The following is a 22,888-nucleotide window of genomic DNA, read 5'->3' on the forward strand; positions in this document are numbered from 1 at the left end:
GGCGGCGAGACATTGTCGCACCAACACGACACATAATTTATGTACACCCCGTCGCGACGCCATGATAATGAAAGAGTCACGATGCGAGTTAATTAACTCGGTGAAATCGGAAAAAGGGACGCCGGAGTCGATTAGAGTTGGATATACTTTATCTGCTTACTTGAGCGCTCGCTTTTTTTTTTCCTTTTCTCCCTTTTCGCAAACGGGACGCGTGGAAACTTTTTGATTTATACCGTGCAGCGTTTGTTCGTATTTCTTCAGAAGTTTTTCTTTCATAATGCAAAAGATACACCGGCGCTTAAGTGCCGTTTCGAACAGTTGCGTTAACGTTACGCCACCTTCGCCTACTGTTTTTCCATTTCACCGTTTCCTGTTAAATTTTAAATTACATTTTTCTTCAGGCAGCGAAATATTTTTTTATATCTACATAGGTATCGCGCGAGATTCGCAGTCGTTCCATTCGAATGTTCGCCGAAACAGATTCCAGAGCACTATTTGAGCTGAATTAGCCGCCGAGACTTTGCACGAGCCTTGCAGTTTACAATTGAGAAGCACACTCCTTTGGAACACACGCACTTCTCCAATTTCGCTATTGCGGATTGTGAATTCAGCTTAACTAACCTAACTCAATTTCTCTCAGTGCACTGGGTCATATCATAGCAAATTGAAGTTACTTGTCTTTCCAACACTATGTCGCGTCTCTCAATTAGTCGGCGCACAAGAAGCCTGTGACCTTCTTTGGTGCACAAGCGCACGACTTTCGGAAGAATCACAATGAGCTGTGGTAACATTCTATGGTTACTGTAAACTCTCCGAGAAAACTTCTTCGTCCGAGCAACGGTCTTGGAAATTGTAACTTATATTGTTAGAACGCGGGATGTATTTAAAAACATATAATTGTACCTTTTAATTTCCAAACAGCAATAAACGTCTATTAGAAAATTTTTAATTTTACGTATTCGTTTTTATCTCATTAGTAGTATTAATAACGAAAGTAACGTCTCTCAATCGTATCGCATAAACAAGATAAGCAGCGTGAAAATTGTAATACAAAAACAATTTATTTTAGCCTGTAAGGCAAAATGTAGATAAAGACAATAGGAAGCTTTATAAGCTGAATCGGATTATGAATAATTAACAAACTGTCTTGGCCGTTATATAAATCACGTCTAATGGATTTTGTATAGCTCCCAATGCAATTGCCTTCCGCTCTGAGAATCTCTCCGCGCTTACAAGCGCTACCTGGATACCCACACAATCCCCCGGTGAAAATTCCATCTCGCTCGAGGCATTGCTATTCCAGCGAACAAATTCCAGCGCCACAGCAATTAAATTCTAAGATGGTGGCGCTGATGAATCGAGCTTTTTTTAATTACGGGGAACGAGTGCGGAATAAATTCTAACAAAGCTCTGAGGCGTGTCTGACGCCCTCACGATAGCCGGTAACAATCGTCGAGCCGATGGCGATGGCGAAGGCGAAGGCGCCTTACCGGGACGGAAATGCAGACGCATTCCAGACAGTGATTTTAACAGTGCCGTTTCGCGAAACATTAGGATTACTCACGTAGCGCTGTCGCAGTTTAACGGCTTCCACGTTCGAAAGTAATTAGGTTAATTCCACTAAAAGCCCGCGTGGCCGGAGGCACGCCGAAATTATCAGCAGTTTTACTCGAGTTCGAGCGGAAAAATAAGATTAACTCGGAAACTACCAGGCACAATGAACGCGAATCAAAATAAAGAAAAAGATTAACAATTCACCACGACTAGATGGACACAATTAGCCACCTTTTATCCGTCGCATCTATATCCCATTCCCTGAATATCCCGTTTTAGGAATGTGATTCGCGTTCGCGTGAAATATGAAAATTTTCACGTGCGCGCGTCGAAACACTCGACATCGCTTGTACTTCCGTGGCTTTCGCGGTATTCTTTCCGGACACGTTTCGATCGGTTGAATTCCTGACACGTTTTTATTCGAAGTACATTCCCGTCGCGCTACTCGAATGGATTTCACCGTGGAGGGATGACGTGGTACCGCGGGAGAGGACGGAATTATCGATGTCACGAATGTACTCGTGCACGACAGCTACTTCCTAGCCCTCCCCGCATTACGGCCGGTCACTGCTACTGCGACGGCAAGTTTTTCAATTTCCAGGCCTCGAAACTCGAAAAGCCGCCGTTATCATCCAAAAGGCTGCGTGCCGCTCGCAGGAAAGGACATGGGGGAAGGGCACGTCACGCTAATCCAGGAGCCGTGCCCATGCAAGTGAGTGTAGCGACATCGTCTGTAATTAGTTTCGCCATTAAACGACTTTGAAGTTTGCCCGGCGATAAGCGCGGCTTACATCGCGCTGGCACCTTCGCCATGTAATGCCCGAGACAAAAGCTCGAGCAAAATTCAGCTGATTGCTTCGTCGAAAACACTTATTGCTAGCGAAAATGCATAAAGTTAGAGCGATATTTAACGATAAGAATCAACTAATGTGGACTTTTAATTATGGCAGATCATTACGCCGCGAGAATTTTCGTGCTTCCCTGTAGCTGTTCGCTACGCTCGACTTTGATAATAGCGAAAATTGGTGGCAATAAAACGCAACGATATGCTAGAGATAAGGAAAGAAATTATTGTTAGATGACTGTCAAGTGTACTCGATAGTTATTACTCGCTAAAGAACTCTATGTATCAGTATTATTAATATTACACATGTACTAATAATACGACGCATCTCTACATTAGCAAAACATGTCACGCTCTTCTACACTGCGGAACAGAAGTAAAATAACTTTCGCTTCAGTGCATCTCCGCTTCCTACAACATACAATAATTCTGCCACGACACCGGGACGTTCTGTCTATTCGCTTAAGTTTGCCCCGAGCGCTACGACGAAATGCTCAAATAAGTATCTCGGTGCTCGTTATAAATCTGATCACGATTTGTCTCGGTTGCGATGGTTACGTTGCGATGACGCACACCGAGACGAATGCAGCGAAGACTATTCGAGAGATTTATCGGAAAAAAGAGAAAGAGGGGGGGGGGAGGGAGAGAAATTTAAAAAATATCCACGAAAGGAACGAACAATTAAAAAATTATATACGATATTCCGCGACAAAATTCTTGTTACGAGCAAAATGCTGTAAACTGCTGTAACGAAAGGTAACATGCCAATACGTAGGTATTCGCATCGGCGATAGTCACTGTGCGAAATTGCTTCTTATGAAAAGTTGTTCGAAGAGAAGGCGTTCACGGTGGTCGGGGAAAATTGTCGGTTGGGCAAAAGAAGATTGCAACGAGACCGATAAAGTACGTGGGTTGGAAGCACGAGCCGCGCGCGGTAGTAAGAAAGATGAGGACGAAGAAAAAGTAGATGAGGAGTCAACTGAATAATATCGCGGCGGTCTGTGTGTTTGCTCGCCGAGAAGTTTCGGAGTAGTCGGTCGCTTCGTTACGGCCGCAGTTCCGCTTACGAGTAATTAGTCTAACAAGCATCGAGCCGAAGGCGAGGGTTAAACTGTAATCCAGTAAGAGATCGCGTGAATCCCTTGATGCTTTGGTTACGCTTCGAGATCGATCGATGGATCGTAATCTCGAACTCGTATCGTTTATGGTAAAACTGTGAAAGTTTCTTTTCCTGGGAGATAAAACAATTCAAAGGTATATATTTAGGAGTCTCGTTAGGTGATGAATTGTTGCGTGATTGTCATTCGGAAATTTATTGCCGCGTTCTATCGCTCATGCATCCAACAATATGCCGCTAACAGTGGATGTACTTTACTGTAGAATTTTATTTTATCACTACAAATGCTTTCACTCCAAACACAAATAAATCAACATAGAGTCAAATGGATCACGTCGCTGCATAAACGTTTCGTTTTTATCGTATACCTGTATACGTTTGCATTCCATTACGCGTTGAGATCAATATTACGCGATTACATTGATATTCGATTTAACGCGCTTGAGAATACGCACATTGTAAATCAGATTCGGATGATTTATTTGATTCTTTATTGTTCAATGTACATACAATGGAGGAAGCGCAGATTTTTAGGACTCTTCTGAGCCGACGATTCATTATTGGAGAATTCATCATATGCTCTCGGTGTATAGATATAATACGGTAAAATACGGGACGTGCAATTTGCAAAATTTATCTCACGGGCAAGCCAACTATAACGACGGTGGCGAGATAGTAGCGAGGGGATCTGGGCGATTCTCCTACCCATGGCGATTGCTTCGTGGTGAAAGCTCATGTTGCCAAAAGCTATGTAATCTTCAAGCCACACTATTAGCGCCACTGTTGTACGACATATTTTGTGGATTTAAAGCTTAATGTATTGCAAAATATACCACAAGTAAATATGACTTGCGGTCTAAGCAGTTTAATTTTGATTAATCTTGATAGGCAAATAAAAATATCTTAAAGGCAATAAATACAGGATGTTAAAAAAACAGGTGTATTTATCTAAATTTCTCACTCAGTTTTCGAAGTGTTCCCCAAACGCCACAAACTTTTTAATAACTTTATCGTATCCAGGAGACGTCTACAAAAAATCTACAAAAAACACTATTTCTTTTACTTTTCTTACACCTTTTTTAAAGAAAAAATCGGTTCTTTTAAATGTCCTTTCAAGAACATGAGAATAAAATCGATCCTAAGGTTAATAGAATAATTAACCTCCGCTTGCATTTGGATCTTTTTTAGTAGAAGTAAAATTTTATTTTTAAATTTCTCCAAAATAAAGAAGGACGGAGAAAATTCGATATTTCTTCTCTTAAAATAATCGAGATAATTATTTAGTAATGTAATATAGAGATGTTGATACGTAAACTAATTTTTTCGCATTTCTTTAAAATCCTGGAATCCCTGGTAGAAATTTGTGCAGTTTGACTGAGCATCTAGTTAGTTACTGTCTAGTACTACTGATTTCTCTTTATGGTACAAAAATACTACGTAGCAACTGGGCAAAATTAGTTAAAACAGTTTTACTAGGCAATATCTGGGTCAATTCTGTACAAGAGATTTTGTATCAATACTAAAAATGTAATTGTCCAGTTTTCTACCAGTTATAGTTATGCAGTGCTCATGTCATGTGTATACGCATATATTATTACGATAACTGAATATATTTTTATGTTATATGTAAAATTGTTAATAATTAAATATGTGTGAAAACCGTGAACGCGTACGGAAATGTAGAGCAAAGAAAAAAAAAACTGGAAGAATTTAAATCATTTACAGCATGTATGACTATCACAAAGATTGCAAAAAAAATGAGGTTAGAAGCAGTAAATATCAAAGATTAGAAATGACGAATGAATCCCACAGAAATGAAATATATGTGAGTAGCGAAGAATTTTAGTATAGATACTTTGCTTATTTTATTTACGTTAATATAATATTAATTTTGTGTAAAATAATTCAGATTATGTGAATGACATAAATGAAGAGCCTATTCTAGTATTATTGTTCTCTTACTACTTAGTAACTGTATTCAGATTTTGAACTTCTTTATTGTGCAGTAACTGTGAGAAAAGCGTTACATTGTGATTGGTATTCTGAACAGTTTTGCTGTTCAATTATTAGATAAAAGTCAGTACAACTTCCCAATAACCAATCGTATACTGCATAAAATTTCTACCAGGGATAGGAAAAAATACTTAGACTGCGTAAAAAAGATCCAGATTACAGACAGAGATAGTAAAAATATAATTGCAAACAAAGGGTTAATTAATTAAGAAGTTCTAATTAAGTAAATTTGCGTTTGGCAGAATTGCTATTGCAAATTTTCAGAAAATACAAACTGCTTTCCTTCTATCGATCGTGCATCGGTCAGACACGAGCTTAAAGATATGCACTTTAGCGTTACAAAGAGATTGCGATGAGAACCATGGTGCTGATATCTCGCTCACCGTACATGTTCGGCACGCGAAAGCTCCTCCTCGGCATTCTCTCAGCAGCACTTTGCGTTGTACGGCGATGCTAAACGCGCGCAAAACTTTACGTCGGCACATAAAGTGATCGAACGCGAACGTCGAGTACCACCACGTCGATCTGTACTCGTTGCTCTCAAGCCTCCGAGACGACCTAATAATCAGCCGGCGGACATCCAAGTCGAGAGGTCAATCGAGATGGCGTCCGATGGCGGATCGGGATTATACCCCGGAGGGAAATCGCCAAGAAGGAATCAGCACGATCGCGGTGAACGACCTACATGGGCGTATACGTACAATGCTACCGGAATCATTCCGGATTACCTTCGGAGATCGGCGATTTCGATCTCAACCAGCGGCGCCGACTACCACCGACTATACTCTTACATTGTGAGAGAACTCCTGTACTCATTCCTGTAGCTGCATCCCGATTCGTGTGCAACCGTTTCGATTTCTTTAAAAGGCGCAGGATGCAATTGTTTTCTGTTTTCTAAAGCGCACCTGATATCGTTTCGCTGTGATTTCCTCGATCGTTTTGGTGTTTCGAATAAAAATTTTTTTCTTGTAGCATGAAAGAAAAATTTGCTTTAAGCATAAATGCATTTACTGAATTGATTTTAGTTAAAAAAAATAAAATGGTATTGTAGAAATATATAAAATTTATTTAGTTTCTGTTCTGAATAATATATAAATTTATGTGTTACATTATAATTTTTATTCTGTAATATTTTTTCTTTAAATAAATATTACTTTGAAATATGTATAAAAATAGCTATAAATTTTTTAAACTACCTCTGACCTACTTCTTCTATAATAAATAAAGCGAGAATATTATCATTTACTCAAACTTTTCTTGAATAAGAAGTAAACTTCATAGTCTCGCACGTGTATTATATCATAGTGCTTATCTACAGCATAAAAGACGCACCTGCTTTCTTAACTTTCTTTACCGCGCTACGTCAATATTAAGAAACTGTGTCGTTTATAAAATTAATTTCTCCTTTATACGTGCATTACACGTAAATTATGATACCTTCTTTGAGTGCTGTTAACAAACCTACAGATAATAGAGCTGACAGAGAATAAAGAATATATATACTCTGTGATACTATCTCTGCAAATTTTTACAGAAATTATACGTATATAATGAAACATTTATGAAAACTCTCTGTTCTATTCATAAAAAATAATCATTATGATCATCAAAACCTTAATAACAATTCATATGTTTCCATATGTTAAATTAATTGCATAAAATTAATATAATATTAACCATAAAATTAATTTAATATTACATTATTCATATTGAGATTATAATTCCCATTAGATTGTTTATATACCTAACTATTGTATTTAAAAAGCTTTGTAAAATATATTATATATGATTGTGTTATACATTATTTAATATTATACTATTTGTCTTTCACTTTTCGGGAAAACATTCTTAATCGTAGCAGTACATTTGCACCGAGACATTTTAATCGTGCAACAAGATCCACTATATCTCACGCGAAACTCTAGTTTATAGCACTTGTCACTCGATATTGTGCCTTCGCCGTTGAAAATCAAAAGAGGATCAGATCTATAGTAACATCACGCTATACGGAAATAGATTTTAATTTAATCAGGAAAAATAGATATGCATCTGTTTGCTTGGGAACTGAACGTTCACAAACTTAATTACTATCCATCAAATTCTCTTGGCAACTTATATTTGAGTAACACGAAAAATCTCATAAAAGCTCATAAAATCATTAGAGATCATTACCGCAAATATTAGTGCAAGTTAATTAAGATTAAAATGTAATTATCTCTTACTTAAGTTTCCATTTGCAGAAAAAAAGCAAATAATGAATTAAACCACGATTATGGTTAACCGACTTTAGTAGGAAATCACAGTATCTGGTATGGGTGTGATATTATCCTGGCAGCCTGTCTGGCTGGTCAAAGCTCATCTCGTAACACAGCGGCTCATCTTGAGGAAACGGCTTTTAATTCGCATGTTTCTCGCCGCTCGGGCGGCGGCTTATAACCGTGTAGCGGAGGGTGTAAGCTGAGAACAATGGTGCCAGTCATATCATCCGCTTGGTATTCGTGGCACCTTCCACTCCCGAAGTACAAGGATAAGAGAAGAAGAGATTTAACACGGAAATAAGACGATTATGGCTTAGCTTAACGCTGCCGCCGCTAAAATCTTACGCCTATTCCCATCTTACTTTGACTTTAAAGCGATATCGTAAATGAGGAACGCGTTTCACTTTAACTCTCTGATTCGTTAGAATAGAACGTCTATTCATCAGATGGAATTTAAACTGTTAAACTTCTCGATATTTCAATCACATCTCATTATCATGAATAGAATATAACGGAAAGACCTATCTATACGTACAATGGAAATTGTGTAGTCAACGTTATTTGTACGTCAAATACTAAGAATACTTGAAATTAATAGATTCTTTTTTAGGATACAGTAACTTTGTGACAATATGCATCAATAAGCGAACTACAGATATATCTACTACCGTGAAAAATAATGTAATTATAAGTTCGGAATTATGTTAAATATCTTTATGATTTTTGATATTTAATCTTCCATGCACATGCACCATAGTTACATTTCTGTAGAATTCGCTGGATATAATTATAGACTTTCATCTACAGAGAATCAAGCACTTCGTATTAGCGAAAACTTCACGTTCTCACTTTTTTATCGATCGTCTTCCCTCAACCAGCGTTTCCCACGGATCGTTGCATCCCCGAGGCGGTCCTATGGTCACTACGTTCCGCGAGATATTATTGGCTTGTGTGGAGAAGAGTGAGTGAATGAGAGAGAGAGAGAGAGAGAGAGAGAGAGAGAGAGAGAGAGCGCAAGGCTGGACCGATGTCCGATCAGATAAGTTTAGCGGGACCAATTGGAAAAGTCGGTCAAGTGCTCTCGTGCTGTCCGTATTTGCGGTCGCAAGGGAGGATCGTCATCGGGTGTCCAATAGGGTGATTCCCACGAGGAACCGCCGGTCAGCTGTGAGCTTATTATTTCTGATAATAACAGGTCAACCGATATATCGAGGCGAATAGTTCGCGCGAGGGATTCCCAACGTGAATTCCCTCGTAGACATATAATCCGTTGGTCCGCGGCTTGATTGGACCAGCATCGGTAGGTCGCTCGATATATTTCTATTTGAATCCGCGTGATCGTTCTCGTTGGTTGAATAACGACGAAAGAAATTCTCTCATAAAGTATGCTATCCGTGGAATCAATTTTAATCACAGTTCTGTCGCCCGAATCTATTTACTTGGAGATTGATTGCAATTTATAAAAAGAAAAAAGAATATGCACGTCGCAGTATAGTGTATGCAAAATATAATCGTAACGAGAATTATACGTAGTAGAAGTCAATACTTTTGCAAAGGATGTAAAAAGGATAAAAAAAGGATAAAAAAACTGTAAAAAGATTAGAGATCTTTTCCAGTCGTAACATTAAAAACTTTATGCTTACATGAGATTATCTTTCGTCGTTAATATTCGATTTGAAAAATTTCAAAATAGATATAATATAATATTCATATTCATTATTATATTTTTCGAGAATGAATGTATGTCCCTGATCTTTATTTCAGGAGAGTTGAGCACTTCTCCATTTGTGTAATAAGGCTTATATAATTTATTGAAGAGACGCAGAGCGTGCAAATAAGTTTCTATTCATGATATCGCGATAAATTAATGCGTTTCCATTAGTCCTAGAAACCGTGTTTTAGCTCGGCAATGTCCACGGAGCATCCACGAAACGGGAAAACGCTGAAAGGATTTCTCTCCGGTTCCGTCACTCTGGTCGACTCTTTTCGCTCCAGCAAAGAACTTCCGTAATTCGCTTACGCATTCGCAATGGACTTATCCTTGCCTCCGTTTTGCACACTTTTCTGGGTTGGTTTATCCGACTAGAATTCTTAGAAAGAACTTATTACGTAAAGGGTGAACGAAAGGAAAGGAAAGTACGAATAGTATAGAGAAGATGAGAAAGAGATCATTAATTGGCTTCTCCGATTTTCTCTCATATGATATAAGCACCGTTGTTTCAGCTTCCCACCTTCGTCTTTGCTCCGCGTATTCTGATTTATTACTTTCTTACTACGACCGTTTATTCTTATCTTTTATTTGAATCGCGTCGTTAAGTCACGTTCTACCTATAAAACTGCACCTTCATATTGAAATAAGAGCAAGACTCTACTTGTTCCCTCGAACAAGTAGAAGAGTGTTAGAGTTTACATGCTTATATAAGAATGGATTTAAATAAGACAATGTTCAAATGATAATTTATTCGGGCCGAGTAGAGAGAAGATTGAGCATTGCATTTTACTTCCGGTACAGTTATTCTATAAAAATCGTATAATCGAAGCCACACGATATATCTTATTTCTTGTTGCGTACAAAGTATTTGAAATCGAGAGGTAAATAATGAGCACGATTTATCTGCGTTGCATTTGTCATGTCACAAAATCCAGTCACGGATATTGGAAAAACATTCGGAACCGGCGGGATGCTGCCAATAAGATCGATAAAACTTGAGATGCGGTAACGACGTGAGAAATCTAAGTAAAAAAGCGTAGCGCGGGAACGACATTTGCGTTTCTCGTAAAGTTGGCGATGGTAGCCGGTGGTGGTGGAGAAGTTTGAAGGATTTTTAGTATTTCCTCATTTTCTGAAAGGCACTTTTGTCCTCTTGGAAAATGCGAGACTTACCCGGACTAATGCACGGTAATCGCACGGCAGCTGACGAAGGCTCCACAAGCCTGACCCCACGTCGTCATGAATGATTCAGTGAGCGGACGTAGTACGAAGGGTCATTATCGTTATAAAGGGGAATGAATTTTACACGAAACGTAGACGTTGCGCAATAACGCGTGACATTCATCGCCAGGGAATAAACTTCATCACACGCCAATGAAAAAAGCTTGGGTTAATAAATAATTAAAGTAAATCATTGATATTATCGAACTATGCATATGTAGCACGAGCTAGATACTCTCTAAAAGTAGATCAGTATATAATATTATTATTCTGAAAAATGATAAATATTTTTACTGATGAATATATCAATTATAAGCACTGAAGTCACTGATTTACTTATCTTACAGAGTGAAGAATCCGATATAAAGAATTTATATCGGATTGCTAAAATAGGTGATATTAGTAAGATTATGGGAAATTAAATAGTGCAATTAGAATATTATATCCAAAATCACATTTGTCAAAAACTAATTAGAAAATTAAGTCTGCGGTTATACTTATAAAAACAAAGCTATCTAGTGTACTGTATTTTTAATCAATTGCAATTCAATCTCTTTTCGCTGCGAAGAATATGCAATTTTTCATATAATTAATAATTTATATTTTAGAAGTAATTCTGTCATTCTTTAATTCAAAATCGCCGAAAATGAGACACGCGGATATTGAAAATAGCGTGAGCCTTTGAACTTCTATCCCTCTTATTTCCGCATGCTTAAAAGGTACCTTCCGTTCTCGCTTTATGAAATTCATGTCATAAGTCTCTCAAGTAAGTTGATTGGATTGGCTCGTGCAACCGCATGGCGTAACCCCATTTTTGTGAACGCGAAAGAGATTCATAGTACTACGGGCTGTGGTGTACGAACGCCATATCTTAGATTTCGATTTTGACGAAGCTTTACGCGAGCGTCGAATGGCACCAATTTTCGCGGGCCTCGTGAAACTCCCGATGTACAGGACGGATGAAACTTTATGAAATTCATGAGGAGGTGCACTTACCGACTGAAGTAGCTCAGCACGAATATCTCTTGAAAATCGTCGCCGCAGGAAGTAAGAAACTTTTCATGGATTTTTATATATATAAACCTTCGATCTTTGATTCAGTCCATAAAATTTTCAACTGCGAATGAGCGACTGTATCGAGTACTCAACATCTTTAAAACGTTTTAAGTTTGTACATCATGGTTTGTGCGCTTTACGAATAAATAAAGCAACTCGTGTATTTAAACCTACTTTCCATTATGTTATCATATTATTAAAATTATTATGATAAATTTAAAATTATATAAATAACTCACCGAATGTGATAATTGCCATAAGAGCTGAGCCTTTTACTGCATCTTCGATGTGCGTAATTAATCCTGCAAGCATATAATTACATACGTTACATATAATAATGTAACACAATAAATTAGATACTTATAGTCTATATTAAAAGATATGAGCTCATTCCAAATGATTGGAAATTTTCAGTAAGTTTTAGTAAATAAACTTTTTTCATTTTTCATTAACACGATTGCGCTTCTTGTATCTGAACGATCAATGATTCGAAGAAAAGACTAAGGTTCGGACAGTCACAGCTTTAGAAACTTTAGTGTGACGAAGTACTTGAGAACTAAGAATGACCAGTGGTAAGAAGTTTTATCCGCAGGACACACTTGAAACGAAGAGGAAGTGAGTTTGCAGTACGAGTGCGAGCACGGCAGGATCTTCGAAAGCGATCGTGACTACCGTGGGAAAAAAGTAACGGGGGTGCGCATTGATTTCAAGCAAAAGACGTCGGTGATGGTGCGTTTCCATATGTATTTCAGCATTTCAAGGTGGTTGGGCAGTCGATACCCTTCTTTATCATTTTTATGGTCGAGTAGGAGACCATGGAGGAAACGTCCTCATATTTATTCGCCGGTGGTGGCAATAAAACACAGGCCTGTGCGCATATCCGACTGTCGTGTCGGTGTTTTCCCGCAGCGTATAATATCTCGCTCAGAAATTTCACGGCGACAAAAAGTTTAGGTATATGAGCGTGTGTAAAAGCACATCTGATTCGAGTAAAAAATGAGGATGAACGGGTCGGATCGCGCGGCGCGCCTAGCAAACTTGATGAAACGTTGGTAGACTATTCCCGGCAGATTCATCGGCTAACTTTAGCCGCCTTCTTCGTCCGCTTCTTCAGTTCCCATCGAAGTTGTCTAACTTCGTAGTGGATGTGTCTGATAATGGCATACCTTGGAGTACTGAAGTTGGTCCACGTACTGCCGAGGAGCGACTCGACGCGTCTATACTTTCACGTATACAAATACTTTGATAAGTGAGGAAAAATGGCGAACGCGTTTCCGATACACTGACTTGTACGCATTGTAGCGATGTACAAGCGTACATAGAAGAAGAAGCGTACGTAACATAGAAAGATATTGGCATTTAAATACATGGAAGAAACTATCGGACACGCGGTATTATGGCTTACGATGTATTGAAAACTTTAGAGATCGGATCTATCTTAACATCTTTCTCTATTTTTACTTGTGATGACTACGTCGAAGATTTAGCCAGATAAAGATAATCTCGATGTAACGGTTCCGGGAATTGACATTCGAAAATGACATTTTGACAGCGAGAACGACTGCCTTATGATATGTTCTCTAGTTTTGCTGGACCGTCAGATCGATACTTGAATTATACGTAATCAATTAAATTGATAAAGTCTTTTATTTAATAAAATAGTAGACGTTTCACGATATTTACATTAACACCCAGAGAAAGGTTTCGTCAATTTAAAGAAATGTTTCTTTGCTATACGGTTAAAGAAAAATTTATTTGATTTGAACGTCATTATTTTGATTTAAACATTAGTTTTTGAAATCAAATAAAAAAATTTATTTGATTTAAAAAAATCAAAAAACCTTTCTCTGGGTGAATGGCACTTCATGATTTATTCAAGTAGCATAACAATAAATCTAACAATGGAAGACAATGGGTCATGGATACATTTATCGCTATAATTTCCAAGATAATAGCAGATATGCAATCTGGGACATTCTTTACGGTAATGTTTTAATGCAAAAACCGATTGGATTGGTTAAAAAAGTTATTTTCATAAAAAGCTCATTAAAACGTTAAAAGATTGAAAAAATTTCTTTGATTAATTTTTAATGCTAGCTTTTTCAAGCTTTTAAGCTGAAACAAAAAGAAAAGAGTTATTTATATATCAGCTTTACCATCTTGTGAGAATTTCATCACAATAGAATATCTAAGTACATGTCCTATATGTTATAAGTTATAATATACATATATTACATATTATATAAGTTTTCATATTATGTGATTTATAACATATTTTGTCTCAGTATTCTGTCTTAACTTAAATATCGCGAACGTTGCTGTACGGTTACCTATTCTTCCCTCTACACCCTCTGGGACTTCCAAGTAATCGCAAGTAGGCGGAAGTACGGATCTGGAGACTAGAGACAGACAGACGAATAGAAAGCAAGCTATCGCAGTACAGTAATCCCAGCCGTGTTTTCTGGGTCGGTTGCATCCGGGATTGCGGTACCCAAGGCGCATTGTCTTCACGAAATACGGTCGCGGAAGGAACGAAAATTATGCCCCCCTACCGCCCGAAATGCTTTATTTCCGCCGTCGACTGGTGCATTCGCACATTTCTATCCTTCTCTCTCTCTCTCTCTCTCTCTCTCTCTCTCTCTCTCTCTCCGCTTTGCGCGGTCGAACGCGCGAAAAAGTAACAGAAAACGTTTGCCTTTGCGATGTGTCGTAAAAACCGGAGACTTAACGTCAGAAAAAGATCGTAAAAAAGCAGCGCGATATAAAAACAGTAGAAGAAAACGAGCGAAATTAAAACGCGAGCAACATCAAAAATAAGTCAAAGAAAGATGGAAGACCTGAAATAACATATATTGGTGTTGACTTTTCGTTGCGTAGAAAGCAAGCATTACGAATTAAAGGTATCGTGCAACGACACGGTAGCAGCAGGAAGAGTGCAAGTTTAAATAACGTAGATCAGACGAGGCACGATAGAAAGAAACAGGAGAAGAAAGTCGCGTGCCATGACTCTAAGATATCCTTTCCTATCTCATTCCGATCTCAAGGCACGCATATCCCTCTTGCTCGCTTGCTAAGTGGATATCCTTCCTTTCCTCTACATCTACACAGCCGGCCTCCCCTTGCTACACTCGCCCTAACTCCTTTCTTTATGCCGTTGCCTCTCATCATCCACTATTCGATTTATTTTCTCGATCGAAACCTTTGACCAGCATCAAGCGGAAACCAACTTGTCTCATCTGCTATACCATCGGATCCGATGGAGTCACGGAAGAAAGTCCCGAATTAATTTTAACTCCCACGATATCGACGAAACTTGTCAGGTTGAATTACGTTTGATAATTTTTCAACGCGAAAGATATTTCGTTTGCAAGTATAATTCTATGCTAAACGCTATAATATTAAGCGCAATAATTAAAATCGTGGTTTCACTTCGGGCTGGAAGCGACCTACGAAAGCTAAAGACGGCTCGGCAAATGAACGATGCAAATGACGAAGATTACGTATTGTGAATTTTTAACGAGATATTCTTTGTTTCATAAATCACGAAAAACTTGACGAATATTCCTCTCATCGATAATCTATATATACCTGAACTGTAATTTAATTTTTTTTTCTGACATCGTACGATAATGTTGAATTTCGCATCGCATTTGTCATATCGCGAAACTGATGAGCAATATCTTATGGACGCCTCTCTTCGTTAATGCATTAAAGCTTTTGTTAATCATCATTAACAGATCGGTGCATCTAACCATCTGTGCATTCGTAATCGGCTACGGCATATCCATAATCTATGCGCGTATGCGAGTCGAAAAGTGATTGTCGATATCAGCGTGAGAATTCCCGGCTTACGTGCATAATTAAGCACAAATATCGTCGCATAATTGATCGTGTACGTTACATTATGCAACATTATGCGGAGCACGATAACGATGTAATTCAATGTATTCTGATTACAGCCTCTCTCTAACCCAGTTTCGGATTCTGATTGCGGGCCTGATTATATTTCACAATGTCCACATGCGCACAGCCGCTTTTTGACAATTGAACTGAACTAGTTATAACCGTAATCGATACATGTGCTTCAATAATAAAATACCTTGCGATTGTTTGACAAAATAGGAAATGTCAGAAGATACGGATCCATTTCACACGAAACTCTCAGTGACATGGGATATAAACGTTGAAAACGTGTAAAAGCGCATTAACAAATATTGAATTATGTGATTCTTGGAAACGTTTCATTAATATAAATTTCAAATCTCGTATTTGAAACCATCGATATTCTCTTCTCCTTTTCATCAGAATATTTTTCTCGCTAAAACAATCAATATTAGTTAATAAAAAGTTGCAATCGAATAATACTTTATGTTAATTTGCGAAAGATCTCTGCGTGGTATTTCTTGATATTGTAGATATACTGTTACTATAACAATGCAACTAAGAGACCCCATTACATAATAACTTGATACTGACAGCCTATAGAACGAGGCCCTTGTGTTCTTGCCGTCAAGCAAAATAACTAACGTCAGAGTGAGTAATAATTTGAATACATCGAAACACAATGCAAACCGACGCGAATGTAAATCGTGCATTTACCAGCTTTCATCGTTGTATACCGTAAACGTATCACGTCGTATCACTAAATCTCAAATTAGCATTAACTTATGTCAATACAACAATCTTACTTTTTCGTTTCCGTATTCCATCTTCCTTCGTCGTCATCAATTTCGTCTAAATACAATTGCACGCGCGCGATTGTGGACTAAGAAGTGCATTTTTCAGCGCTGCCTTCACAAAATACATTGATCTATGTATTTGTTGTATATATTTCGGGCAAACCTTGCAGTGAATACATGCCTATTCCAATCTACGAAGCGCAGTGAAACGCTCCGATCCATCTCGGCAGGCTCGTTGAAACAAACAAGCACAAACGCATACCACATCTCGGCCGACTCGGAACGGCGACGTCTTCGCAGGGCGATGCAAGAATCTCCACGCGAACGCGTTCTCTTCCTCGTGGCTGGAAAGCCGTCGGCAGGCTCTTCTCTCTTGCCGACGCGACGAAATAAGATACTTCGTGAAAGTAATTTCGCCGAGAAAAGTAAGTTTTCGCCGAGTAATAGCTTCTGCGCCGTTCCCACCGACAGCGACGGCACTCCACGCGACGCGAGCACGCGAGGAAGAGAAGGAGTACGAGGAATCGAAGGTACGTGGAGGCGGCCCATCTCGAAGACAGACCCGTTGATATTGCCGGAAGAGACTCCGCACTTCGGGCATCGCCGGTGGTGAGTCGAGGGCTGAGGTTAAAGATCAGAGTGTAACTTTAATCGAGGGGAAGTTTTCACTCCCACCATTCTATCGTTGGTTGCCTGCCTTCTAAGCTCTCCCTCGACTATTCTCTGATGTCTTTTCTAGGGTAAGTATATTGGCTTAGTGATTGTAATATCATCGTAAGATATTCGTTTGACGAATGTTAATTTAACGGCCTGATAATTTATACGTTATTATGAATATTAATAACTTTGTATCGAGTATTTAAGGATTATTCATTTTGTACGAAAATATCATTATATATCGCTATTTCAATATCAAATTTATTCGATGACGTGACAGATTATCTTGAACGAAAATACATATAATAAAAATACATATAATGAAAATACATATCTATTTTATTTGACAATGTAACAGATCGTCAGCTTCGTCAACGCTGATTAATTTTAGACAGTTTAAACAATTTATTTATAATTCTATTTCTAAAAAGGAAATCGGTTAAGTTAACTAATCAATCATCGTGAAAAATCTGTCTAGAGAGAAAGTTCAGTTTTTTTGAATTGTTATTTCGAATGCCGATTTATTTAATAATACGATAAAAACAAATATATCTCAAACAAGAAAAATCTATACCTAAGCTCGGTATTATTTATATGTAAACAAAGTAAGGTCAATGACCACACTGAGAAAAATTTCCGGGCTTTATCCGTTCAAAAAGTAACAAACAGATATTTCCGATTGATTTTGATCGGATTTATAAGACCATCCGATCAAATTTATCGGATAGTCCTACAAATCCGATAAGTTTGATCGGATAGCCCTAAAATTTGATCGGATAGTCTTATAAATCCGATCAAAATCAATCGGAAATATTTGTTTGTTACTTTTTGAACGAACATTTTTTTCAATGCAGAAATAAATGAATAAAATTAAAAATTAATTAAGGTAATATATTCATAAATAACTTAATTAAACGAGTCTGTATTGAAAAAAACAGCAGATCGTAAGATGTTTCATACTTCATCAGTTGCAACATGAAATATCCATTAGAACACCAGAGAGTATAAAGTAATTCACATATATTTAAATAAAATCAGTAAAGTCTAAAACATTTAGGTGCACATTATTGGATACTAATGAAATAAAATTCCTAATCGAAAGTTCTAAAGAGGCTATAATTGAAACAACAAAGCTTTTCACTTTTCATAATTATAAATAAATTATTAAAACGCACACATTTCTCCATATATCATGGTGTGTCGTATACAATAAGAGGTCGTAAGTCCTTAGTTACATAACTCCATAAGAAAACTGGATCTCTATTGGAATCTACACGATGAGGATATACCGTAAGATCGACGTAGGATATTGAGCTTACATAGTCTATCTTATCTGGATACTTCGACGTATCTGTGCATAATGAGACAATGTAGATCTTGAGCGATATCACTGCGCCCTATGAACCTGACTATGAGTGACCATTGATTACTGATTACTGTTTGAATACGGCAAACCATTAATTACTGCCTGAGCGTGCCCGATAATGCCCGATTGTGTGCTAAATCTGACAGCCTGCTAGGACAGAATGTTCATCCGCGCCCAAGCAGGCGTAATCTAGAGCAACCGCATCGTCCGGCTTGGCGAAGCGTTGTTCATTTGAAACATTATCGATCCCGACACCAGTCATTTGGGCAAGCATAGGACAGTGAGTAATTAAATTATAGACAACATCGTTGCTCGCTGAAAATTTGGCAAGCTCCGGGCTATTTTCATATTTAATACACATATATGTCTATTCCAATTGCCTGCGCGGAAAACGGTAGGGACACTCTCATGTGCTTTTTCTAGCCGCTCACGGTTGAAAGTGGGACGTAAACGTGAATTTTGCGATGCTGTAAAAATAAAAAAAAATATGGGAAGTTTACACATTCTCATTTTAAGCGCAGACGCGAGGGATGGAGGGGGAGGGAAGGGGAGACGGGGAGAAATGTCACCGTACGCGCACTAAATTTTGCCCGAAAGGCCGCACTTTTTACTGCTTTTCTAAGCATTGTGCCGGACAGAGTTAACGTACAATAGCGCGGAACGTGCCTGCGACGTAGCAACGCGCGTGCGGAGCAAGGTGTGCAAACCGCTGACTCATTCCACCCATCCACTGTCTCCCTTCACGCGCATCGTCCACAGCAGATAATAGCGTAGCACGCGAAAAGAATGGAGTGAGAATGTATGGACGACATGTATAAGGATGCCGTGCAGTCACGTACAAACGAACACGTATGTACATTTGGCATTTTTTGTAGTTAATTACTTCTTTATCGTCCGAAAGCTCGATGTATCGTAAAGCAACAACACTCTTGCACATCACACTAGCCGTTCTAAACTATTAGATACGTAACATGCAATATCGTCACATTAATTTGATATATTCGTAGTTGATATTTTGACAATTTTACCTATGAACTCAACGAAACTCAAGGAAACAACGGAGGACTATACGAGAAGTTGAATGTTCGGTATATAGTCGACTACGCTATTTGCCGACATCACACAGTGAATGTAACACGAAGCTGGAATTAGCGTGCTCGCTACACTCCTCGAGTCCTGATTACGTATTCCAATCAGAGCAGCTGATGAGAATCCTCACTTTTAGCGCGAGGGATGTAACGTAGACGATATTAGAAACGTCCGCGGATTTGGCTGGATCTAATTTATTACGTTGATTATATCACGTGCACAGCGCGATAATCCACGAAAACTCGTTTCTGCCGAACAGGACTAATAATACATTGCTATTCGGACGACGTTTTATTGCGTACCCTACGGCCATTACTAAATCTAGTCCAAGTTGATTTATGGTGAATAAGATGGATGCGAAGTACAAATCGCGGAGATAGCTTTATAATATACATATATTATTTCGCATGTAATCATTTAAAACTGATACGAACATTCCTATCTATGTGACATATATATAGAGATGACATTACTTCAATGTATACATTTTGGATATTATAAATAAAGATTTATGATGAAGCATATTTCCGCAATAATTTTTAACCTGACATAAAATAACGTCACTTGACTATTTTTAATTGGCAGTGGAAGCGTTTCTAAATTCATTCTATAATACATATAGTGAACATATACATATAGTTATTCAAAAGAATTTATTGAAGTAGATTGAAATACGTAGATATTACCAGACTATTTGGTGAAATATGAACGATAATTTTATCCATAATTTTAAAATAATCAAATAAATTTTATTGTGTGTATATATATATATATATATATATAGAGAGAGAGAGAGAGAGAGAGAGAGAGAGAGAGGGGAAATAATACTATTTGCAATTTTTCAATAATTAATTTTTTCGTAAGGTAAGCAAAAATGAGCGTCTGATAAAATGGACTCCAAAACTGACACAGTAGGCAGTAATGCTACTGCAGTATTCCTATTCTTTTTCTTTTACAGGAATTATCTGTATAAAGTACCTATAACGCGAAATAACCTATAACGCGCGTGCGAAAAAAAAATAATCATAAGTGAATTAATAATATATGCTTGGTTAAACAAATTTTAGTAGAAGTAACCAGAATTTCTGGTTATTATAATCAAATATATTCGTATATACACTGAGAGAAAAATGTACTAAATTTTAATAAATAATTGTTTAATACCAATATAACATTCATTTACGGAAAATAAATATTTGTTGAATATAAAATATAATAATTAAATCAAATGAATGGTTCTTGTATCAAATAAATATGTTTACATTTAGTGAATATTCAACCGGCACTATTCAAACAAATATTTATTAAAAAGTACATTTTTCTCTCAGTGTATACATAAGTCATATCAAATATAATACATTTAACTTAAAACCTAACATATACAATTTAAATATATTATAGTTATATCAAATGTGACTAACACAAAACAAGTATAAAAATCTTGCATGGATTATATTTCTATTTTCTTTATTGTACGTCTACTGTTTTTATTATACTTCGCGTAATTGGTACTTCGGGAATTTTGGCGATTACATATGACTCAGCATGTGAATGACTCATATTTATCGTCTGCATCATGATATAACGGAAATACGGTAAGGTACATTAAGATTAAACAAAGAATTTCCGTTTATAAAAAAGTCAAGTAGAATACATTAATCTTGTAGAGTCAAGTTTTACTTTTTGCCACTGACTTTTCCGCTAATTCTCGAAAGTAAAACAATCAACGAAATAATTCAACTTGCAATTTACATTTCCATTTCACTCCTTGTAATTAATCGCGGAGTTCAAAGATTAATTAATAACGTAGAACGATTTATTTTTTAAGAGACGGAAACGTTAAATTGCAATTGACATAATCGATACAGTCTACGCAAACACTTTCTCAAGGTTCGGCAAACTTTTTTTTCCAGTAACGTCGTATATTTTAAAAGTCGATCCATCGAGGATTCGTTTCAAGACGTAGTGCCTCGGGTTAAAGGTATGCGTGCTAAGCAAGACGCGTGATGCGTGCAAAGCTGGGATTTTCTTCTTGCTAGCGGGAAAAATTTTCATTCGGTGTATCCTCGTGATCGAAAGATTACCTCATGATGGTGTGCGTACCGGCAATACATCCGACAGGAACATAAAAAGCTACAAGGAAGAGCTTCCGAAATCCTGTGCTTGGGCTGAGCGTAACTCCTAAGGTTGGGTCTCGCATACCGTGGCCGTACGTTACGACGCAATAAACCTCCATCCCGGGAATCATGCCAGACATCTTCGAGATTAACCTCCTCCCCAGGCTCACCCCATTCTCTCGACAGTTTCATTCACCCTTTATATCGTACCACCGACGTTGTCCGGTCCGTCTCGTAATCTCGAGCTCATTTAGCGGTCGACACGCCACGACTGCGGCGTCAGGTCGATTTTTACACTCACCAACGAGCTATGTACACCGTTCTGATCGTTTCGGGATTTATCATGCAATGGATTTCGGTGTAAACGGTCCTCCTTAAATCGGCTCTCGAAAAACGAACGAGATGGCCAGGCTATACCGAATGCCGTAAAATTTGAAGCGTTGCGCGCACGCGTCTGTATGAGCTGATTACGTTTTACTTTTATATCGTGAAAGCTATGCTTCGCGCCTTTCCAAAACCTAGTTCCAATTATCGGAGAACATTTTTTCGTTAACGGCGCGCAAGCTTATTTCCGGTGACGGCTACCAACAGTTTCATTCGTGTCCTCGTACAACGGCAGTAGTAAAAACTAACGTAAACTTTGAGGACCATTTTCGCGAAACAAGGCTCGCAACACGTACTGTATTTTAGTATCGCTTTCATTTCCAGTAAATTGCAGCATTGGGAAATAAGGTAAAAGCGTTTGTTCCCATGGGTGATGCTTGCTCAAAAAGGAGTACAATGCGGTGATCAATCTTCATAATACACGGTAACTCTAACGCGCATTTTGAAAATAATGCGAATACTCGAACGAACCATTACCCGGATTCGAGTAAAACGAATATATGATGTCGCGTTCGAAGAGCGGAAAATTGAATGATAATTTCAGGGAAAGCACAGAGAAAGAGAGAGGGAGAAAGTGCGCGAGAAAAAGATAGCGAGTATAAACCGTGGCATGATGTTATAGGATCGTAAATCACTCTCTTAGCGAAAGTCTTTGTTGTAATTTATGCGAAGGGAGTCGGTAAATCATTTCGCGAACCAATGGGGCAATTTATAACAATTAAGCCCACAACTGGCGTGGTGCTGCGTAGTGGAAAAGGGACGATAACCTTGCAGTGAAAAGGATGCTGGCTCCGGCCGTAAGAGTAATAATAAGTCTTAATA

The 22,888-nt window shown here is 38.0% G+C and overlaps 1 protein-coding gene across 2 annotated transcripts in view; it reads right to left on the minus strand.

Annotated features, from left to right (window-relative positions):
• Ddr (discoidin domain-containing receptor 2) overlaps window positions 1-22,888 on the minus strand; it is a 199,333-nt gene that overhangs the window by 130,980 nt on the left and 45,465 nt on the right. For both annotated transcript variants that reach the window (XM_018520316.1, XM_018520315.1), the window contains exon 2: window positions 12,014-12,076. The gene's annotated coding sequence lies outside the window, so the exon portion shown is untranslated. The remainder of the gene's footprint in view (window positions 1-12,013; window positions 12,077-22,888) is intronic.

Source organism: Trachymyrmex cornetzi, unplaced genomic scaffold (genome assembly GCF_001594075.2).
Source record: "Trachymyrmex cornetzi isolate Tcor2-1 unplaced genomic scaffold, Tcor1.1 scaffold9, whole genome shotgun sequence".
Taxonomy (NCBI): Eukaryota; Metazoa; Arthropoda; class Insecta; order Hymenoptera; family Formicidae; genus Trachymyrmex; species Trachymyrmex cornetzi.